Source organism: Platichthys flesus, chromosome 16 (genome assembly GCF_949316205.1).
Source record: "Platichthys flesus chromosome 16, fPlaFle2.1, whole genome shotgun sequence".
In the NCBI taxonomy this organism is placed as follows: domain Eukaryota; kingdom Metazoa; phylum Chordata; class Actinopteri; order Pleuronectiformes; family Pleuronectidae; genus Platichthys; species Platichthys flesus.
Genome location: NC_084960.1, coordinates 5,102,903 through 5,126,711, shown reverse-complemented (window position 1 = coordinate 5,126,711; position 23,809 = coordinate 5,102,903).

The window sequence follows — 23,809 nt, the reverse complement described above, 5'->3', positions numbered from 1 at the left end:
TAATAATCAAAAACCCAAAGATGTTCATGTTTGACGCGATTTAAAAAAGCAAAAAGCAGCAAATCCTGATGTTGGAGAAGTGGAAACCAGGTCACATGTTGGGTTTTTACAAGAACAAAACCAGTTTGCTCAAGTCAGCGATGCTTTGTCATGATCTCCGAGTCAGTGTTTTATGAGTAACACTGAGATTCATCACATTCACAGAGGTCATCATGACAAAGTATGTGATAACTGACACATCACTGGAACAGGCAGTGTCACGAGTGGACAGCTATTACCTTTAAAGTGTGTATTACCTTCGGACGACATCATTTACCTGCAGGCTCTGTCAGGGCTTTCTAAAAAAAGGCAGAGCGGTTACACAACACACATGAGTCCTCACACAGCGCCACCGAGGCCTGGCCTAGTTAAACACACCTGGCACTCATCCAGTGCTGGCTAATAAACTCAGCACGACCACGAGGCTGCGAGACATTGCAGTAATATGCAGCAGAGGAGGACGAGTACACACAGTAAAACACCGACTCACACACACACACACACACGTGACGATGCTTCCCATGGGGCGCATGCAGTTATAAAAAGACATAAAAGAGAAAATGTCCTGTCGTCGAAATCAGGTCCTTCTTCACATTTGCACTCAAAAGCAGAGAAACACAAAAAAAAAATGCAGTGCAACTCATACCTGTGTTAATAAACTGTATCTTAACCTTAATGTGATGGAATTCTGAGTCGTATTAAAGTGCGATGTCTGAGATCTGACCCGTGCAAAGTGATTGATTGCACGACACGCAGCATCGGCCCATTTTCTGTCCCCTCGAGCCGGCCCTGTGAACACTACAGCATCCTCCAATTACTGTACACGGAGCCGCAGTGAGATTGCTTGTGGCTCAGTCCATTAGTGGGCAACATAAAGGGTGGGGGGGGGGGGGGGGGGATTATGCCTTCAAAGAGCAGAGCCTGTTTGCACTCTGCACTTATCAAGGAGCTGTAATTGATGAGGATCCATGGGCTCCGTCTGCAGGCGGGATGGAAACAGCACATCGCTGTGTCACGTCCGCGGAGAGGGGCCGACCGCCTCATACCCCCCTCCCCCCCCCCCCCGCCCCCCCCGGTTCCACCAGGGGGCCGGTTCAGAGCCGATCTCAGGCCTGTTGTCTGTGTTTCAGCTCCCAACGACTTGACAACAACGATTCGATGGTCTGGCAGAAAGAAACTGCTTTAATCAGATACAGTGTCGAAAATGGTCGCGAGGAATCAAACACACGTCTGGATTAAAAGCATCTGCATTCAACAACCTCAACAGACTGCATTATGGGAAAGTCGAGGTTCGATAAACCCAAATTTCCCTCCTGCCAGTATCCGCTGGCCTCTGACAGGAAGAGACGCCTCGTGATGTTTGTGAAAAGCAGCGAGATGACAGGCAACCAGAGGGAGCCTTCAAAAAGTATTTATGAATGGGATGTTGAAAGTGAAATGAACATAAAACCATATGGTGACAGTCTCCCGTTGCTATATTCTAATGCAGTGATGAGTGGAATAGGAAATCCAGGACACCAAAGATGCACTAAACTGAGATGTACTGGGTAAATGCACACTGACAAAATCCATCCATCATTCAGTCCATCCATTATCTACACCACTTATCCTTTGAGGGTCACTGGGAGCTGGAGACAATCCCAGCCCACACTGGGCGAGAATACAGACAATATGTTAATGTGGATCAGACCATTCTTGAGTCCTTACTGTGGGTAACATGAGACCGTGAAGACGGATTTCAGATAATTATCAAAATTGGACATTGAAAAAATATCAAGCTATTAAAGAGTTGGGATTTACTTTAATATCTATATTGTTTTTTAAAAGTAACAATGCAATTTTTTTTGACAGTGGCTTATAGAGGTATCATAATTGTTAATTTTCTCCTACATAATTTCGAAAATCTTCTATTTTAGCATTTATTTGATTAATAAATTCAATATGGCGATTTAGATGCATTTCCCTTGTTTTGACATGTTTGAAAAATCCAATATGAAACTGTCGCTCATCTTCATGTCCCCTTGAATTGTCTTTTAAATATGAGTAGAGATATAAATCCTCCTCACAGCATCTTTGATCCATTCAACTGAACAAAAGGATTTATTATGACTTTCCTTTAACGCCGCCTGACGCTGATCATGATGATCACGGCCAATAGCTGAGGAGCACTGTGTGATCAATTGATGATGCAAACGCCATAAGAAGCCACGGCCTCGGCATTGATTGCGTGTGATGATGGCAGCTGGAGACACTGGAGCGATGGTTGTCCACAGTGTTCACACACAAGCACGTGATTTACGGTCTGACTGTGGGAGTGGAAACCGTGTTTGTGCACAGACTTGACAACGATTGGGATTAATAGAGGAAATCAATGCGAGGCTTCTGATCAGTGACACAAAGATTCTGTGTGATTTTTCCTATTTCTAGTTTAATGCCTCTGGCCCCAGGTCGGACCCGGAGCTCACTCTACAAATAACATCACGTCTCTGCTTTTTAAACCAGACAGTCTGTCTGCGGCAATAATCTCTCCATCTGATGGCCTCTGTAGCTCATCCCCTCTGTGTCCACTAACACTATTTGTGCGTCGACCTTTCACACACACACACACACACACACACACACAGGCACACAAATACAGGCTGAGCACGGCACAGAGCCCTGGAAATGCTCGATGCTGCCATTCACCTCTGGATTCTCGCGTTGTCAAACACATCTCTGGTCTCGAAAGACACAAATCCACCGAGCGCTGTGAGATAATGAAAAACTCAGTGAATACTCATGACGGATGGCAGCAATCACCTCAGCACAATGAAACACACGGGCCACGCAGAGACACAGAGCCACGCGATACAAAAATACTGTGCGAAATGTGTCAGGGACGTGTCATCGCGTCGTCCAAAAGTGGTGCAGGGACGCCGTCTCCCCGCGGAGAGACGAGTCAATCACCTCCTGTTAAGAGTGACAGGCAGGGAGACAAAACTAATTATGCCGATGGAGACATGTTGCTGACAGGATGCAGGGAGAGTGGCCGAGGCTGACAGATACACGGGGAAGGTGAGATCGGGATTTAGCTGGAGACAAAAAAAAGAAGAAGAAGAATTGCAGGTAAACAAACAGACGAGGAGCAGCCAGCTGAGGAGGCGGCTTGAGGACCGACGCAGACATGGTGGACAGACGGATTTAGAGATTGAGAATAACTCACAGTGAGGCAAAGCCGGTCAATGCATCACGATTGCGTCAGAAAGCAAAGCACAACCCGCCGCTGTGACATCTGGAGAGGCCGTGGGGAAAGCTGGCTACGTCACATGTCCGCCACTGGTTTAACCACTAGTAGTAATTATCAGCTTGGACGGGGGGGGGGCTGGCTCAATGGAGGCTAAGCTACGCTTTCAGCTTCTCCGCGGCGGGAGGTCAGAGGTCAGCGGCAGTGGGACACTCCGAATGAAAAACAACCCAAACAAAGCAGAGGACAGACTCAGGAGAGTGGAGTTAGAATTAGAGTCCTGCGTCCCCCCCCCTGTCCCACAAACTGAAGGGGACTAGAGAGATTTTTTTTTTTTAAAGAAGGAAAGAGGAGGAGAAGGGGGGATTAGGGGGAAATGAGGAGAAGAGAAATTTCCTGTCTGGTCCAAGGGCACGGGAGAGCTTGTGTTCTCCGTCGGGCACCATCTGCTCCACAAGCACGTCAGCCTGCCAGTGAAGAGAACAGTACAGGCCTCCGCCAAAACGTGCCACAACACCATCTCCACCACCACCACCACCAAAACAAACAATCATCACGTCACACACAGACAAGATAACACACAAACACACACACACACACACACACCGCAGGGCAATGCTTTAATTCTGCTCCAGCCAGTGTGTGCTGCTGCAGAGTTCCAGCAATTTAAAATCTGAAATCTCTCAGGGTCTGCAGATTTCTGTCAGACGGCAAAAACACTTTTTTTTTTGCCAAGCGAGGAAACTTGATGTGAAATAATTACATTTCTCCAGGAGCATTGAGTTAAGATGATGATCTGGGGCTGTGAGTTGAATCCAGGTGCAGTGAGGTGAGAGCGTCGGGCCGGAGCTCGGCTGAGTCAGGACCGGGGTGACGGCGTGTGAGTCAGCGCAAGTGTGTGTTTGTGTGTGTTTGTGTTGTGTTAAGGGCATGAATGTCTGCGTGTGTTTTGGTGACCGGGCTGTTGTGTGTTATCAAGCATCTTGTGTAACTTGTGTGTTCTTCCAACTGAGTCCGCCTGATTAGAGGAGGTTCATGAAGCAAGCTCAACACCAGTACAGCAGACAGACCCACACATACAGACACACAAAGGCACACACACACACACACACACAGACACACAAACACACACACATTTACGCAGCTATCCGAATTAGGACTTTGCATTGATTTAAATTCACAGTGGACATTATCCCTCAACTTAACCATGTCCAATCCATACCTAACCACTGTTCCCATCTTACCACTACCCTGAACCAGTGCCACAGAAATGATTACCATTAGGCCTGGGCTTTGGTCCCTGGGCTTTTGGTCCCCAAAAAGTGTTTATTCAGGAAAAAAGCTCCTGTAGAGGAAACAAAAACAAGAACACACACTTTATCCCCCAACAAACCCCAGGTAAGCAGCCACCGAGGACAATGGAGGACCAACATAAATACACACAAACACACACACACGCACAACACTTTGACCCACTTATACTTTAATATGCTACAGGAGACACCGCACTCGACCAATATATCGGCTGACGTTCGCCTCTTTGTAGAGAACTGAAGGCATCTGTCCATTAGAAGCGACACAGAGAAGGCGCAGGAGTGAGCGTTCGATAGCTCAGAGCAGATGGACACTCTGTCACTCTCTGGACCTTGTCTCTGAGCTCCTGTAGAAATCTGACCCGCGCTGCTGCTGCCCTCAGAGATCTCAGTGATTGCTACAAGCCTCCTGACAAGCAAAGACAAAAAGACAAGGACGCGTGTGAACGTAGGTGGAGAGCACACAAACACACACAGGCACAGGCACATGCGGAGAGCTACACTACTTTGTCACTGCTCACTGGGAGCTGTGCGACGGATGACTCATCTTATTAAAGACGCTGAGAAGCTTGAGTCACCAAATCATTGCACCGATGATTATTTAACTGTAACGGCTGAATTTCCTTTGTCGAAGTCACAGCTCTTGTGTCTGAGTGGAGTCAGAGGAGATGTCCCCAAACCTGGATGAACAGAACCAATACTCTCTGCCAGGCTGGATCCCATTACTGGAGAGGGAACCTACAGTTTTATGGCTTTTAGGCGAAGCAACCCTTTAATCTAAAAGTCAATTTTAATGAGTGTGTTCACATTTCATTCCTCCCTGGCAAGAAAGGAAATACAGCGTGGGATGAGGGCAGTCTGGATCTGGATCTGCACCTCTGGGATCTGAGGCTGCAGCTGGCTCCGGGTCCACGGAGGCTGAACGGAGGACAGGAGACGTCAGGGACAGCTAAATGTCTCCTGCCTGGTCCTGTTGGCTTGGCTGATGATGGAGCAATTAGTCGTTAAAGTCCACTCACTCATATCTCGGTTGTTTGGTCATTGTTCAGGAGAAACCTCAGAATGTGGCTTAAGTTATTACAACTTTATAACTCGCCTTTATTAACATAACTAGAATTGCCGCACTGCGGTTGTATGCCTCCGCCAACCGGTGCAGCTTCTGTGGACATAGTTCTACATACTTTTTTCCCAAATTCATATAAAGGTCACTGTAACCTTTACCTTTGGCGAATTAAATATAATCACTTTATCTATGACTCTTCAAAAGTTGAAGAAAGTTGAAGACCTTAAGATATCATGTTCAAGAAAAACAGAAACATATATTGTAAGGCCACCGTGACCTTGACCCTTGACCCTGGGCCTTGAGTTAATGACATTTGACCTTTGGCCACTAAAATTGTATGAATTCCTTCTTGAGTAAGTGAATATTTGTTCAAATCTAAGGAAATTGGAGAACTCTTGAGATATCGTGTTCACGGGAAAGGGACACACGGATGGACATCCAAAAAAAACATCCAAAACCATTGATATCTTTCACTGAAGAGGTAAAACAATGTGCTCACTGTTCATCTTTCTATGTTATCTGTGTCTTTCTGGTGTCATTATGCAGAAAAGTACAAGATCCAGATGTTCATTACAAGCCACCTACACTCAACAGAACACAGGGACAACGCTGCCATTGTTTTCTTTCTCTTCCACGTTCATTTTTGCATTTTCACGCCCTCTGGATCTCCATATGCTCAAACCCACGGTGGAGCTCGCGACGGAACTAAGGAACATGAAGCCAGTTTCAAACACATAAATATTCCTCATCACACCTCTTAAACCGAGACAAATATAAACACAGAAGATGAGGCCGAGTTTAGGTTTCATAGTTGCTGAGGTCCACATTAAAAAAAGAAAAACATCTCTGATAAGAGCGTCCCTGGAAGCGAGAGACACAAACACAATGAGACGATACAGAGAGGACAACAGGAGTCTCGTCAATTTGAGACATTTTAATGAAGAATTATCTGTAAAGCAGTAATTACATATAAAATAAAATACCATACGTATCCCTACGCAGCCACAACCCACACTGGTGTCAACAGGAACCAAAGAAGACGCCTTGTTTGGCTTATTTCTATGTCATTAACGCTGATTCAGTATATACTCAGTGTTCGTGTTTTCAGCTGATAATCTCAAAGGTTTGCTCTCCTCCTCCTACGGTCGTCTGACGTCTGACCCTGGCCTCGTCTCCCATAAGCACTCTTTTTATAGATCTGCCACTGAAAGCCAGAGAAAAAGTCCATAGCAATATATTTCCCCCTCTCATATCCATCCTCTACAATCACTAACGATCTCCTTCTCCCCTTGGGCTGCAAATTATCGGGGAACGCCAAAGACTAGCTGAGCGGTAATTTGTGGCGCAGCGGACCCTCATCCCCTTGACCTTCTCCCTCCTCTCCATCTGAGACAGCCAGCCCCTCTCGCATCAATTCGTCCATTTAATTCTCTTTCTCTCTCTCTCTCTCTCTCTCTCTACTGGTGAATGTCACCCCCCTTTCTTTCTTTTTCCCCCTCAGCCTCTCTTTTTTCCTCTCTCTCCATTATCCTGTAATGATTTACACACTACCTCCCTGATAAGGAGGGAGAAGGGGGTTGAGTGTGTGTGTGTGTGTGTGAGAAAAGCAGACCTTAAATAACGAAATAAATTTTTTATCAGCAGTGAATTGATTGATAATTCAGGGGAAAGGCTGACAGCTGGCTGGCTGCACATAAAAAGAAAAGAAATACAGGAGTTCTGTGTGTGTCAGGTCTCTGTCCGGCCACACAGCTGTCAGACTGGGGCTGGATTATCAATCTGCCGGCCGGCTCTCCTGCGAAATCAATTTGAAACAATGCACCACAGAACAACAACAGGCAGCACAGGTTTGTCGTCACCCGAATCAGGAGAGCGTGTTCTTTCTGAAGTGATCTCAGCATTGATATCCCGACCTCACACACACACACACACTAGCACACACACACACACACACACACACACACACACACAGACACACACAGCTTCGTAAGAGGAGGAAGAAATGTGTGCAGATTCGGATGATTTCTTATGAGCTGAAACAAACAAAACCAAAAAAAAACACGAGCTCATCGTTATTCGTGAGGTGAGCTTCTCTCAGCGATTTGGCTCCAGTGCGGATAAGGCGGAGGAGAGCGGTGCGAGAAGAGTGAGTCAAGTTCGTACTTGCATTAGTGGGTGAGAGTGAGGATTCTACCATGACACCCACACCCTCAACATGGAGACCTGCAGTGGGGTCGCTGCTGCAGACAGCACTGATTGATCTGTCTCCTTAGAAACTCAGAATAGGCAGCACGATGAGAGCAGCTTCCACACACACAACACACACACACACACACACAACACACACACACACTCACCACAGACCTGCAGCTCCTCACCCTCGACAGTCTTATATAAAACTGTGGCGTAAACAGACAGGAGTAAATTTATCTCACTTTTACCCTTTGAACTTTATTGAAAACACACACAAATAAAACAGCCAGATAAAAACTTGGTTTGTTGGTATGATGCATACAAGTTTCTACCTCAGCTATGAGTGACAAGTCGTACAGTCTGTAACCAAAGTTGTTCAGACGAGGGGTCAGAGCGAGCAACAAGAACACAGAATCCAACGAGTCCTCTTAAGCTGCAGCACATCGCAAAAATCATCGATACCGACCCTCGCAAAAACTGTCCAGTAACTTTTATGTAATCCTGCAAACTAAAAAACAAACAAACTCCAATCAGAACCCAACCTCCTCAGCGAAAGGCAACAATAACTATTAACCAGGAGGAAGGATTAATTACCTATCCCGCAGCCAGCCACCAGGTGGTGATAGAGACACTTTGGCTTTACTTTTGGGAGCCGTCCTCCATCTTTAGATAATCTAAGATCGTTCAAACCTCCTGATTGTGACCAAATGTGTAATTAAACCTTCACCACAGTAAGATCAGGAAACAGTCAGAGTCAGACAGGGTCTACATGTGTCACTGGGGAGGGATTGTGACACAGGAAGGGCTTGTTGGTTTCCAGACTCCCTGAGGTGATGAATCAAACCTCCCCAGGTGGACTCACTGAACACAGGCACCTCTGATCTCGGTTACATTCACAGTTTAATTGCTGGACTGTGTAAAGCCTTCCCATCTGACCAGCTGCTATGTAGGCCACTGCTCCCTCCAGCTGGACGAGCCCACGTGACGCCAGCATCTGGTTTCTGGGCTGTGGCAAAGGTCATAGGCCTCTGTTGTCGCGCCGCTCTATCACTAACACACACACACACACACACACACACACACACACACACACACACACGGTGCTGCACGGGGCTGAATGAAGGGTTTTTAGTTAAGTTGAATTTAGCAGAATAGCAGATCCATGCATATTGAGACTTGGATCACGTGTCATTTCCCAGCCGTACATAAATCCCAATATCAATTATTCATCTCGTAAAGATAACCAAGACCTGGATATAAAAGTGTAATTGATCAAATGGATGCATGGATTTACCAGATCAGAATGATTCATTTAAGTAACCTATATAATTTATACAGGTCAGAGGTCTGGAGCTACGGCACTGTAACGTAGTGGTCTGCACAAATCCTGCAGAGACGCAGAGACACACAAACCAGAGAGGGAGACAAAAACACACAAAACCCCTCATATCTATTCTATAGTGAAACTCGTGCACGTGTAATATGATCTGCCCAGATGTTGTTGGTGGATACATGAGGGCTCGAGATGCAAGAACAAGTGAGAGCAAGAAAGTAGTCACATAAGAAGACAACCTTCAGGTGTCCTTTGTCTTTTGTCCTTCACTTCAGCCTTGATGTGCTGCAGATGATCAACTGCAGGTCTGCCTCAAACAAGCAGCGATTATTAATAATGAGTTATGTGAGAGTGTCCAGCGTGTTCTCATTGTCGTTCGTATTCACACGAAGGTTCCACTTCCAGAATAAGACCATGGCTGCAGAGAACAAATGCTTATTCTTCCTTTTCCACCACTGCAATGCAGAGCTTCTAATGAGAGGAGCAAGTGAAATGCTCAAAAAAGAGAATCTACAAGTTTTCCTCCTTCAAAATACATTTTAACTCTTGGAGCTGCGAGAAGGAAAGATAATGTTTGGTTTTCAAATAACAGAGAGAGAGACGGATTTAGACGTTTTTCGAAAGAAGAATAAAAAAGGGGGGAAGAAATAACAAAACATGACTTTTACATCAGTGACAGTTTAGCATCGTGACTGTGGGTAAACACCATCACACTGTGGCAGCTGTATGGATGACTTGAGCTGTGGGTGGACGGCATCGTGTGGTGGGGGGGGTTTGTCATCGATGTGCAAACAAACGCTGCACTCGCGATGCACGGCGAGTCAGAACAACCGCACTGATTCACTGGCGCTCTTTCTGAAGTCCTCAAATAATGATTTCACTGGGCAGAAGTATATATATATATATATTATTTTTTTGGTGCGCCTGTTTGTTCTGCCTCCAGCTGAATGTGAGACGCAGATAAAAGGTGACGGGGGGGGCGTTCGCTCGGCTTCGTCTCAGAGGATCAACAGTGCACGTCCCACACACGCTGACGAGGAGACTCCTTGGCTAATAATACAACATTTGGATAGGGATGGACACAGCTTCCAAATGGGGGGGGGAGAGAGAGAGAGAGAGAGAGAGAGAGAGAGAGAGAGAGAGAGAGTGTGAGAGAGAGCGAGAGAGAGAGAGAGAAGGAGAGGGGGGGTTTGTTAGTCCTCTGTTGGTGTGCGAGTCTTATTCTGCACACTCACATCAGACTTTCTGTGTGTGTGTGTGTGTGTGTGTGGGGGGGGGGGTCTTCCCCACCCTGCAACTCTTGCCACCTCTCATGGGAGAACAGTTTTTCTTTTTCTACTCCTCTGGATGGAAATATAAACTCATGAATAAACATAAGTGTGGTGCCTGTGAATGTGAGAGAATGTGGAGCTGGTGTAAACGAAGATGCCTCCGCTAAAGAATGCTCTAATTGGTTTGTGGAGACGCTGTGTAGTGAATTGTGTGTGTAGCAGAGCAGATGTGCCTCAGCAGGAGGATGCATCTCGTCCGTGGCAGAGGGTTCTAGTGGGAGAGGCTTCGGTTCTGCTCTTGTTACAAGGACTGCAGTGGGGCTCTACAGGTTTTATTGATGACATTTAGTCGATTTGTTATGGATTCACTCCAGTTGTATCAAATTTTGCTCACCATGCACATGGCATCATGTTGAATCAGCTCTCTGGGTGGTCGGTATCGACGTGTTCTGCCCATGAGGCCGTTCTTCTGCACCTCAGTGGGGTTTACTCTGGAGCTGAGTCAAGCTGCTGGGGATCCAGAAACAACGTTTGCCCAAAACCATTTATTAACACCACTGCCCTGAGGTGGTGACGTGTGAAAAGACGGTGTGGACCATGGCGTGTATAAAGATGGACAACATGTCTGCTTGCTCGCCACCTGGTGGTTGGCTGCAGTATGAGTCACAGATCCTGCTTTCTCCCTGTTAGCTGACGGGACATGGACCAAACCAAAAGGTCAAAGTGCAGGTTGTTGATGTCATTTATAGGTAGTTGTTAGCCCACTGTTGGTTCAAGTGCTCATGTTCAGCTTTGGTTGTATTATTTGATGCTATAAAAATGATGTGAAACTTCATGGTTGACAGCTGAGACTGACTCACGATTGGTCGACTGCGTTTATAGGTGGGGGAGAATCAAGAGGAGCCCTGAGAGGTCCGATCAGTGAGTGTTGATTTATGTCCAGAGTTAACAACATGCATGGTTGTCTCCCTCTCTGCCAAAGTTTCTCCATATTTTATTTTGAGTGAAATAAAAGATAATAAACTTTCCAGAGATGGTCCCAAAAGCAATCACAGGAAAACACGGGGCAAGAAAAAAAAGAATCACGCACTGCTCAAAATACAAGGTACAAGCTTTACTAGCGACTGTGTTCTAGTCCAGTGGTTTACAAAAGGGGGTCGGGACCCCCCGCAAGGAGTGATTACATATGCCCGAGGGGTTCCAAGGTAATTAACAGGATGAGAACACACAAAAACAAATCTCTGCTACACAACTTCTTGTTCATTGGTATGGTTTCCAGACTCAAAGCACATTGAAATGCAACAAGGACGAAGCTAAAATATGTGTTTGGATCTTCAGCTGAATTCCTGAATATTTTAAAATGCAAAGTTAGTTCTTTCGACTGAACTTCTTCCCCTTTGTTCACTGGTTGAAGTTCGCTGCACCCTTAGAGATCAAGAATCCTTAAACTGCGTCTGGATGATAACAGACCCCTGGGTGTGTTTGCATGATTCTGGGCAAAAATGAGAATCTGACTTCTTCCCTCCTGGGGTTTAAAATGAAGACGATTGATCCTGATGATCAGATTTGTGTATTCTGACACATTGATGTTGTTTCTCGTGAGCTTTCTCTTCTCTCACGTGCACGCGTCATGTTTTGACGCGTGCACGTGAGAGAAGACGTTGGAAGCCCTTGGTTTTGATGCAGCAGATCTTGCTGCTAATGCAAACACAGCAGGTTTTTCTTTACACATCGAAATGAGATCGCACAGAGCTGTGACTGAAGATTGATCCTAATACGATTTATCCCGCTGCTCTACCAGGGGGAACAATGGCAATTTGATTCCTCCTGCAGAACCTGCACCCCCCTCTCGTTAAACCACGGGGGAGCTTAATTTTCTATACTATATCATTCTCGTTTTTTAAGATTCATGGTTCTGACGTCTGTGTCGGAGTTGTGTGGTGCAGTGGAAACCAGGTACAAAATTCAATCTTGGATTTATTAAGTTATTATTAATCACTCACCAGAACATGGGGACTCTTTTCTTTAATTATAGGTATGTGCTTTAGGCTACTTTAGGCCTCTCTTTGACTTCCACTCTAATTAGAGATGGACCATATGTTTCAAGGACACTCTGCTCTGTGCTGCCATGATATGAAGCGCAAAGAAACATGCTGGATTTGACAGTCGGAAACTCCATCTGCTCTGTCCAATCAGAGAATGACCTTTCAAGACAAAGGGAAGAGAAAGGTCACGTTAAAAAATCTAATCACCACCATTATGGCGGCTTACATGTCCATCAGTTCCTCCATCACACCAGTTAAGACCCTGTAAACATTCCAGCTGCAGGAGCAATCCCTGGCAACGGTCCCTTATGACAACATGATCGTGAGGAACTGGAATCAGGCTCACAGCTCCCTCACTTTCCCTCAGAGTCAAGATGGACGCATTCCTTCAAGTCCGTCTATGAAATACAACACTGACAATTTGCACTCGTCCTTAAAAGGAAACTCTTCTCTCCAGTTTAACCAGGTGCAGCGAGCAGAGTGGAGTCTTCCTGAGAGTCTGAAGCAAAGTCCTGGGTCGGATAAACAAAGCAGCGGGAGGAACAACATCAAATCGATAGGTCGGGACAGGTCAGGAGTCAGTGGGGACGGTGAGGGTCAGGTTAGGTCAGAGAGTCGAGAGCAGGTTGGTTAACAGAGCACATATACGGTTCCTTCCCGGGTCACTCGTTTACTTTCTGCAGTCGGAAACTAAAGGGAAGTGCAAGTTTGGTCGGTGGATCTTAAGTTTTGAAATGTTTTAGAGGCCGATTTGAAAAAAGAGACGAGTGCATTCCGACTGTCTGTGCTGCAAACAAACAAGCCGGCGGATCAGTTCAGGGCACGAGATGAAAGCCGCCGCCAGCAGGGTTTTCGTTCACAGACGCATTAGCCGCTGATATTAAGGAGTGGGCACCGAGTTCTTTCAGTTTGCATTTCCTCCCACCGCACCCCTGGTATTATGTGTGTGAGTGTGTGGGGGGGGGGGGTCATCACCGCTGAGCCAGAGCTACCTCTCCCACCGGAGATCAGACGCACACAGCGGGCCACGCACCCTGAACACAAAACCTTAAATAGCGCACACAGATGCACGCTCACACAGACACACAGTGAGTCACCAGCGCACAGAGTTGCCATGGCGCTCGGGGTAGTGAGGAGAAAAACAAATGGTCCGATCAGACTTTGTCAAAGTTAAAACTTTTTTTCGGACCTGGCACATTTGTCTTGCCCCCCCCCCAACTTGGGTTTGCATCAAATATTCATCAGGAACTTAACTTGTACGGGTGGACGTCCCACCACAGTCACTGGAGAACCAGACAAATGCTAATATCGTTGAATCTTGTTCTGGGAATAAAGCAACTCTGCAGAAGCTGGACTCTAATATCTGTCACTTAAATGAATTACCCACTCTTTCTTAACGTATGCCTGTGTGGCAGTAAGGTCTGATGTAGAGAAAACAAAAGGTTAACTCTGGAGACCTGAGCAACTTACTGACTTCTTGTAAAACTCAACCCTTGTTTCAACATGAATCGCTTTGAATAAATAAACAATGATTGCATAGTTTAATCTCTGAGGCACAAAGCTGTCAAGCCTTTGTGATTCATCGTGTGGGAAACAGGGTGATACGTCCAAGAGTTGAGATATTTCAGAGTGGACTAAAAAAGCCAATCAATTGTTCTTTCCCTTCTACAGCCGTGTCCACCCAAAAGTTATTATATTAGTCAATATCCATAAATATCACAATAAAGTAACTTTATTATCACTTTTGTGTAAGATTATTATATTGGACTTTTGTCCTACTACCATTAATTAACATTTTATTGCAATAATTAATGAATTTGACCAAGACCTAAGTCACACATCGAGTTAATAACACACACTTATGAATAAATATAAACAGAAATAGTATTAAATACAGTGTAAGTGTCTGCAGGTGAACTCCTATCACAGTTTTAAGAGCTTTGCCAGCAAAATAAAACAACTTTTCAAAATTGAAGATGAAGTGCAGTGCATTGGGAATGTTTAGCTAAATCCTCCACAGTGAGAAAAGTCCATGACCCCACTCCATGTCCAGGAAAAGGACAGATGGCAGAGATGAGTAGCTGCAGCTGCACGAGCATCCACTGGTTGATGACGAAACACAGAGACTGTGCATGCAACTCAAAGTGGCTGCAACACATCTGGACCATGTCCCACCAGCAGCACCACATGTTGTAATATACACCCAGTGAACTGTCCAGTGTCCACACTCACACTGCCAGGGTTTTCCAGATCGTTCGATAACGTCAAACCTTGAGACACTGGCCAGTTTGACTTTGCAGAAATGTGCCGTGTTTCATTTTGAATCGTGGCCAGGCGCTTTGCTCTGATCCAGGCACAGAGGCGTGCAGGAGGCAGAGCGGCAGTGGCACCTGTGAGGCGCACTGAGTTGGGATTGACGGCTCCTGAGCTCCGAGGCGTGTCTCCCGTGCAGGCAGGCAGTGAAGCCTCAGAGACCCACTACGCTCCCACAATAAGTTGGAAATAACGCTGAAGCATTTTGTGCTGAGAGCTATATTAAAGTAGCCGTGCTGAGGCTGAGACTATTGAGCTGCATATGAAATGAGCAGGGGAGAAACTTCCCACTTTCACAGGTAGAGCCTGCATTCTAAAAACTCGTCTGTACCATGTGCCCGGGTACGTCAGTAATCGTTACTGTCCGACTCACTGTACTGCTTGTAATGGGAATGCATTTGACAGCAAGATCTTTCGTGGTGCCCACTCGCATTCCAAAATGGCAAAGTACATTTTGTAAGTGTCCACTTTACGGAAGATGCTGTTCTGCCGGGTCCTCAGCTTTCCCAAAAGCATCCTGGATGCAGAGAGCACAGGGCTTTTAAAGAGTAAATATAGAGGCTGTGTTTTATGAGCCTGTAGAGCACCTGCAGGCTGTCGGTAAAGATGTACTGCAGGAGAATACGGCAGTGCCCTGTGAAGTCTACTGGGAGTATCCAGCTTTTAGCTTTCGCACGAACATCCAAGAACTTTAAGTGATGGAAATCCGGTTGTGTAGCTACAAACTGCAAAAGTGAGCGTCTCTCTCTCTCTGTCTGAGCTCCTGATGTGATTGAAGTTCTTGTTGCGCAAATGCACAAAGCAGGGGTACAATAACATGGGCCCACCAGTGTGTTTACAAGGTCTAAATCCTGCAGGAAATTATGCCAACAGTGGAAAAGTGAATGAATATCCACAAGCAGGGACATCAAAAATGAAAGAAAATGGGAGAGGGGGTGGAGGAGGGAAGAAAGAAGGAAGGGCAGGAAAGAGAAGAGGAGCGGTTGTAAAGAAAATCGAGGCTGCCCGGCGATGAGGGATTTCCAGTCGACCTTGTGTAATACCGAGATGTTTCCTACTGACCACCCAGGGCTCAGAGATCAGTGAAACATTACCTTTAACAGACAAACACTGGCCCCCCCCGGCCGCTCCGATCGATTGGCCACTGATCCTCCTCCCTGACTGGTTGTTACGGCCATTACTGGTGTTGTCTCCATCGATCACTGGAGAGCTGTGTGTCCTGGTCCCAGCAGCCAATGTATGTTCTGTGTCGCAGGTCCCTCACCTTCTCCATGACGCCCACACTTCTGTGGCTAAGTGAGAATACACAGACGACCACAGGGACTCAATAACACTCAACGGAAGGAGGATATGTAGATGCTACTATTGACTGTATTTCTTTATTGTTTTGTTTATATAGCCAAAACAACAGTATTTAGATTTCATTTTTTTATTTTAAGATACCTCTCACTTCTTCCTCTTCTTTCTTCTCTTTCTCTTACGCACTTGTAAAGAGTTAAAGAAGCATGACAAAGCAGATCAGACGCCTGTGCACCGTGTGAGCTGCAGAAAAGAATCACTGTGCGTTTATCAGTGTCTCTCAACTGACTCCGGAAACACGATGTTCAAAGATGGTCGCTGATGTGATGCGAGGAGAAGGCCTACGGGGGAACCATGCCCTCGCCCACTCGCACGCCTGTGACACGGCAGAGCGCGGCACCCTGGGTAATGAGAGAGTGCATTTATCCTTTAAAGCATCGAAGTTACCGGATGAAATTGCTTCAACAGACACTTTGGCTTCGCTTTCGAGTCTGTTTTCAAACTCTTCACCCACATACGGATGTGTTCGAGGTCAACAGAGAAGAAAGTGCAGTCTTCTGAGACCAGAGGGCTTTATGCTGGGATGGATTTTAAAGTAGGACGACTGGATCCAGTGCTTCTGAAGAAGTCCCCACTGGCTTCACACACCTGTGGTTGTATCAGAGATATTTATATTTCAGGGAAAACCTGCAAATGTTTGTTGAGAAAAAAAAGTATCACTTAATAACGACTATATTACTACATAATTGGAATCCTATTGTCGTAAAAATCATAATATCATATTATAGTTTATATTTGTCATAAAGGATGCAGTGCTTGAATTCAGGTAATGAAGAATGACTCTGTAATGTTGTGCATTTTCAGGGGGATTACTCAACCACCACATTCTTAAACCTGAAGTAGGATTAACTAAATCTTTTCATAGAATATGAATCATTGAGGTTTTGTTCAGTTTAACTCTGTGTCGATACAGCAGCCCTGCACAACCACCTCCTCGTCCATAATCCAATTGAATACCACATTACCCTGCGCCTGTGGAAACATCTTAAGACAATAACCTGGAATGATTAATGAAGCTGAAACAATGATACTAAATGAATTGTTCACTGTTGTTCAGGCTAATGAACCACTGCAGAAAGCGAAAGAAGACATGACTAATGAGCGAAGGGACAGACGAAGTCAACAGAGAAGCATCCGCTGCCGACCTGAGGATTAAATGTGTCGCTCAAACAATCTCAAGTGGCAAAACACTTCTTTCCAGATGTTTTAATTTCCTTTAAAAGCTTTCATCAAGACAAACCCTGCCCGTCAGACGGGAGCTTTCAGGGATGCACATCACATAAGAAGGCAGTGATGAGTAAGCACGGCCGAATCCAGCATCAGCACTATCCGCAGGTACAGTACCTCTGAGCCCCATTAGGACACATTACATAACAAACACTAAGTCAACTCTCAGCAGAGTGTTTCTGTCTCCTTCCCCTCAGCGCTTCTCAGAAGTCCTGAGCAGGAGGAGGAGACTGCAGCAGCCTGAACCCGGCAGCAGCTGCCGAGGTGCACTCATCCACCTCGGAGATCACCTCCCACAAGAAGAGGAGAACTCCCATTTGTTCAGTGGGAAGAGAAGTGTTTATGAGAAACGAGGAGACTGTTAAAATGTGTGATGCACGACTGACGGTGGTTTGGAGCAGCTCCACTTGTCTCAACGGACATTTCTGTCCCTTTCTGCCCGAGTCTGCCTCGCCGTTGACGGATTAAAGCTCGCACACATCGATTATGGTAAATGCAGGAACGCAACTTTTAAAAAGAAACTCATGAGTCAAAGTCAAACTGGGAAGGACAAAACTGTGATTTCAGTTTTTCTCAAAGAACTTGTGAGGAATCCAGAAACACATCAAGTTATCTGACGTCTCTTTATTCCAACTGTTTGTCTGACTGAGCATGGAGGATGGATTTTTAGAAGAAAATGCACTTTCCTAGTTTTTGGTTTCAGAGAGAATCTTAAGCACACTGAATGATATACAACGGCAGAGACATCTCACAAAAGTGACACAAAGGAAACACAAAATCCATCCAACACAAAAATCCACAAGGCTATAATCAATCAAAAAGTCCCCAAAAAACAGGATTTTCTCAAAAACTTCAAAAACTCCATCACGATTTACAGCCTGTACTTAAAAATTCTTAAAAAGAAAAACCCTGAACATGCTAAAAAGAATCCAATCTGACAAAAGGAGTTATGAAAAGTCGTATTCTGAATCATTCACAGTCACTCTGCAAAGCTATTTAATTCATCATGGACAAAGATTTCCCCAAAAGTGTTTTTATTCTCAGATTTATCAGGAAAGTAAACGATTTTAAAGATTTAAAAATGAAACTTTTAGCAGCCTGATGGTGTGAAGCAGACGGAGACGTACTGTAACGGCCTGACAGGCGACATGGGGTCAAGCTGAATCCTGTTTGAGGGTTAGAGGGGGGGGGGGGGACACAGAATACCTGATGGGATATAAGTGGGAAGTTGGAAGTGGAGACTCCACTGTTGGCTTGTTTGCTCATCATCCATCAACAAGACAATGAATAGAGAAAAGGAGAAGGAGGTGGAGAGATAGAAGGAGATGGGGGGGGGGGGAAATGAAATATTCAACAAAAAAGCAGGTTCTATTTTTAGAAGCAAGTGGTGGTGGTGGTGGGGTTTCCGATTTATTATTGATGCCGCTGTGCATGTGGGGGCTCTCCGGTTCATGCCTGGGAGAAGCCTGGTGGAGGTGTGTGTGTGTGTGTCTCTGTGTGTGTGTGTGTGTGTGTCTCTGTGTGTGTGTGTGGTGTTAGTTGATCTCTGTTGGGACCGGTCATTCTATTTAACACAAAACACGAAAGCGCTCAAACAAAATGAGACGGTTGTTAGATGGGAAACAGACGAACATCACAGTGAGACCTGGGCCGAGCTGCCGCAGTCGTCAGAGCCGCTTCTCCTCCGAGCACAGAAATATTCGCCTGCACTTTTTGACACGGTTTTATTATTCCACACAGATGCAAGGCTGGCTCTTCTCTGGCAGAGGTTCAGGGAGGTAGCCTTCATGTGGAGGCACTGATCCTGCACGCAAACGCACACACACGCACACACATCCACACACTTCTAAGCAAGCTCGCTGAGTAACAAAGTTCAGAGTAGAGATGTGGGAAAAGATGCGAGCCCTCGTCACAGGGCTCGCAGTGTTTATTAACACGTTGGCGATCAGCATCATCTGCCAGCGCCAAGGGATGAGTCATCTTCTCTCTGTCCACTGGAGGTTTCACACTTTAATCTCCACGACTTTGTTTCCTTGCCACCGATGATCAGCGGTTAAGCTCGGCACACAGCGAAGGATTTTAAGACAGTTTTTTAGATTTCTGAGACGTACTGAATTCACCTCCGCCCTGAGACGTACATGTTGTAGTGACGAGTGATGAAAACGTGATTCCAAACAAGAACTCCATGAAAAGTCTTCACAACTGGGTCTGGACTTTTTCCAGAAGAATCTCCTGAGCGTTCAGATGAGAGTCGACGTATTCGTCTTCATCTTCTACATGATTTGCTACTCTTATGGATTTTGTTTGTTTCAAGGTCAGCAATGCACCCACTCGCTCGTGGTGAATAATCTCCGGCTGTATTCTCACGCAGGCTCCATCAAACATTATCTAAAGTAATGACCCTGGATCATTTAAGTGCATGTCTAAAGGCAGCTGAAGTGAAATATGATAATATCGTCAAATGGACAGAAAATACGGAGGCGAGGTTGGTTGACCTGCTTTTCCGAGGTTTCCTCCTCGTACCACGACCAACATTCCAGAAAGAAATGTAGATGCTGTAATCTTTTAATGTTCCCTTGTTCTAGCTTTAAGTAAACTTCCTCTTCATTCAGGGCCAGACCCAGTCCCCAGGGGCCAGACCCAGTCCCCAGGGGCCACACCCAGTCCCCAGGGGCCAGACCCGGTCCCCAGGGGCCAGAGGGTACGTTCATGAATCGTTTCTCTTTCCATTCCAGGTTATTTAGTCGTACAGTTCAACACAACAACTTTTCTAGCTTTGCACAGTGTATTGCATTTTACCGGTGGAAAAACATCCCGTCTGTCATGGAATAGAACAGAACGTGTCTCACTGTGACTGTACAGAGCATCAAAAGCACCAGAGTCTATGTAAACCTGAGTCGTGATGTCTGCAGCTCAGTTATGCCAGAGTCAAAAAATACATTTTATTTGTGCTCTATTTGTCTTCAGTTGCCCTCTACACAAACACAAAACAACACACAAAACACACACACACACACAAAGATGCCCATGGAACACCAGGGAGAGAGGAAGCAACCTTGATGTACTTAAAAAAAAAAAGAAAATCAATACATCTTTTCCTGCGTGGCCTCATATAATCCACTCCCACGTTACATCACAGTAATATCCTCTGTGCCACTACAGGAATTCACTTCCAGGCTGGACTGGTCCATGTCGTGCTGGATGGACATGCAGCTGGAAGCCTTTAATGCCCATGATGCTTATGGATGTGGATTAATGTGCAGTGTAATGTGTAGCAGTGATCAAATGCAGTCGTGAAGCCGCTGCATGTCCGACCTGAGCTTTCGGTTAATTGGATCTTTAATCTACAGATAAAAGTGATCTGACGGCAGAGTGCAGTGGACTTCATGAAGTTCGACAGCATCTTCGGTAAATTGTTGTAAACTGTTCAGAGAAACATTTAAAAAGTCCATGTTTTCTCTCAGATACAGTTTCAGAACGTGACTGCGTGCACGCGGCTGCACGTCTCCATGGGGCCTCAACCCATGGAGAAGATTTATTTATAGAGGTGGGATTCTTAAACTTTCTACAAGATTTATAGGGTTTTGGCCATTTTATTGAGTTTCTAGGGAAATGAGGATATCGTTCTGAAAAAGGGAAATATGGTGTAGATTTAGATCATTATAAGGATGTATCTGATCTCAGTGAATGTGCATTCATGGTATATTCGCTCTCCGAGTGCCCTTGAAGTTTATTCCCTAAGGTGGTCACATTTCTGTTCATGCTAGCAGCTCAGTCTTACGGTTGTTAGGTTGTTTAGCTGAGCTCTGCATTCGATCGTATGAATTTGATATAAATAAAGTGGCAACACAATTTCGTAGGAAATGTTACTAAAAGTAATGCACTAGAATTCATATGAATTCCACTAAATTGTGAGTCAGGAGGCTGGGGACACGTAACCTATGCCTTTCTCTCTCTTCCTGAAAACAAAAAACATGGCGGACATTCATCTAACCCTAACCCTAATATGAAAAACACATGATATGTGTCATGATGGAGCGATGGGTAGCCCGGTCCCCTCACAGCTAGAAGGTTGATTCCTGCCTCAGCAGAGGCCGTTGTGTGTGTCCTGTCATCGTGGGTATTCTCCAGCTTCTCCCCACAGTGTGAAGACATGCAGACTGGGATCAATCAGACAGAGGTGGGAGGGTTTGTTGTCTCTATATTTTGATGTGCTGTCCATGTACTCTGCCGTTTGCCCAATGCCAGCTGGGATTAGCTCCTGCCTCACAACCCTTAAAGAGCAAGCGTTAAGATAAATAAACAAATGAATAAATGATGTTTTATCATCACTCTCCTTCTCATTTAAAAATAGGTGCTTGAAACAGCTGAACACACACTCAGCTGCATTTCACTGTGTGTCTTAAGGTGTTTTTTTACACTCGTAATTGTGTCGATAAATAAAAAGGGATCTTCTCTCTGCTGACGCAGTGTGAGAGGGTTTGAATATTTCAAGAGTTTGTAAGGCTTAACTTTTTCTTCTGCACCCTTAACTGTGTTTTTTTTTCTTCTCTCTCTCTCTCTCTTCTTGCCAGGCACGATCCAGAATGATGTCTTCCATCTCTCCTGCAGAGAGAAGGTGCGAGACAGTGGCCTTGAGCGAGTCAGTCACTCTCTCTTTGTGTTGCTCAGCAAGAGTACATCCCTTCATTAGACTGCACCCTCCTGACAGCTATTCATGCCTCCACGGCTCCTTTGACAAGCGAACGGTGCAACAGGCATGAGGCTCCCACCTACACAGTTCTCATGCCTGGCTGGCTTCTCATGTCACGAACATACAGAGTACACAACACCATAGACTATATTGTGTGGTAACAAAAGGCTGGTAAATAAAGTCACACAAAACAAAACAACCCGCTGCTAACTGAAGGTGAGGAGAGACACAGATGACGCCAGAGTAAGTGGCCGGAGATTTACATTGCACTGCTCTGCATTTACATATCATTTGTGCATTATACGGAACTCTCACCTAAATCTGTCACTTAACATGCAAAACAGAAAACCAATTGTGGATTATCCCGAGGAAAAAATGGAAAACACCGTGCATGCAGTGCGGTGGTTCGGGTGTGTTGTTGAATAAAGATTCGCAGCAGCTACAGCATTTGTCAATTTGCTGTAAAGAATCATCACACGGTCTTTTTACCAGAAGCAAGATTTCCTGTGGGGAGGCATCAAGAACTGTTTAATGTTCAACAATAAATGTGAGCGGCGCAGAGACTGCGGTCAGCCTTCAGCAGCGGTGAAGGAATCTGAACCCAGATTGAAATCAAATCTGCACGGCCGTCTGTGATGTGAACCTGAGAGCCTGTGTCTGATTCAAACATGGCTTCAGGTGCTGAAAGGCCTCGGCTGCCGCTTGGATTCATCCCAAAAACACCAGTCAAATACAATTGCAAGGGCGATGAGGAGACACCGAGAGATCGATCTGCTGTACACACTCAAAGTTCTCCTACTGATGGATAATACAAATCTGTTCTTTGCCTTCTGAAGGGCTTAGAGCAGCACGCAGCAGTAATCCACAAAGAAGGTAAACTAATGAAACCTTCCTCTTTTTAAAGGGCTTGCTTGACGTGACTTGAACTGGTCACATATTGTCACACACGTGCAGAAATTATCATAAACTGTCAGACAATTCGACAAATCTATGTCAAAAGGTTCATTTGAACTACCATGAAGTTTGAGGACTGGCAAAAGACAGAGACAGTTCCTCCCAGAACCTAAAGACTCTGGTTTCCTGGACCCTCTCCTGCAGGTCATGGGGGGTGACACCTCCAGATCATTTACGTGATCCTCTTCATCTCAGAGCTGAGAACCACGACCACATAATGACGACGTGAAGATTAGTTTCCCATTAAGAACTCCCTACCACCGCGACAGAAGGTTATTATTAATAAACAATTCATTTCACAAGCTAAGTGGCACTCCTCATAATGATCCATGCGTATTATTACTAACTGCAATCAGCGTTAGTTACTTTGACGATCACTGGTGTTTCCCTACTCTCTATGAGTTTAAAAGAAACTGACAATAGCCAGTGAGCTGCTAAATACATGCACTTGAAATTCATATTTAAAAAGCCAATTCGACAACAGTGCAGGGAATAACGTATACATGTTTTTTAGAAAAGGCAAAGAGAGCCACAGGAGAAATAAGATTATTAAAGCAATAAAAACAGATCATCTATATAGTCCAAACATGCACACGAGAGCAGAGGCGCCGAGCACGCTGCACAACGAGAAGCCAGTTTGTTTATTCACACACAAATATTGGGTCATAAAGCTTCCCATGAATATGCGAGTGTGTCGCAAGATCGCTTGTATTTGACAGCGGACCAGATCAGAGGAATTAAATGATGAATGAGTGAGTCGTGAAAAAGGATCTCAGTAGATTC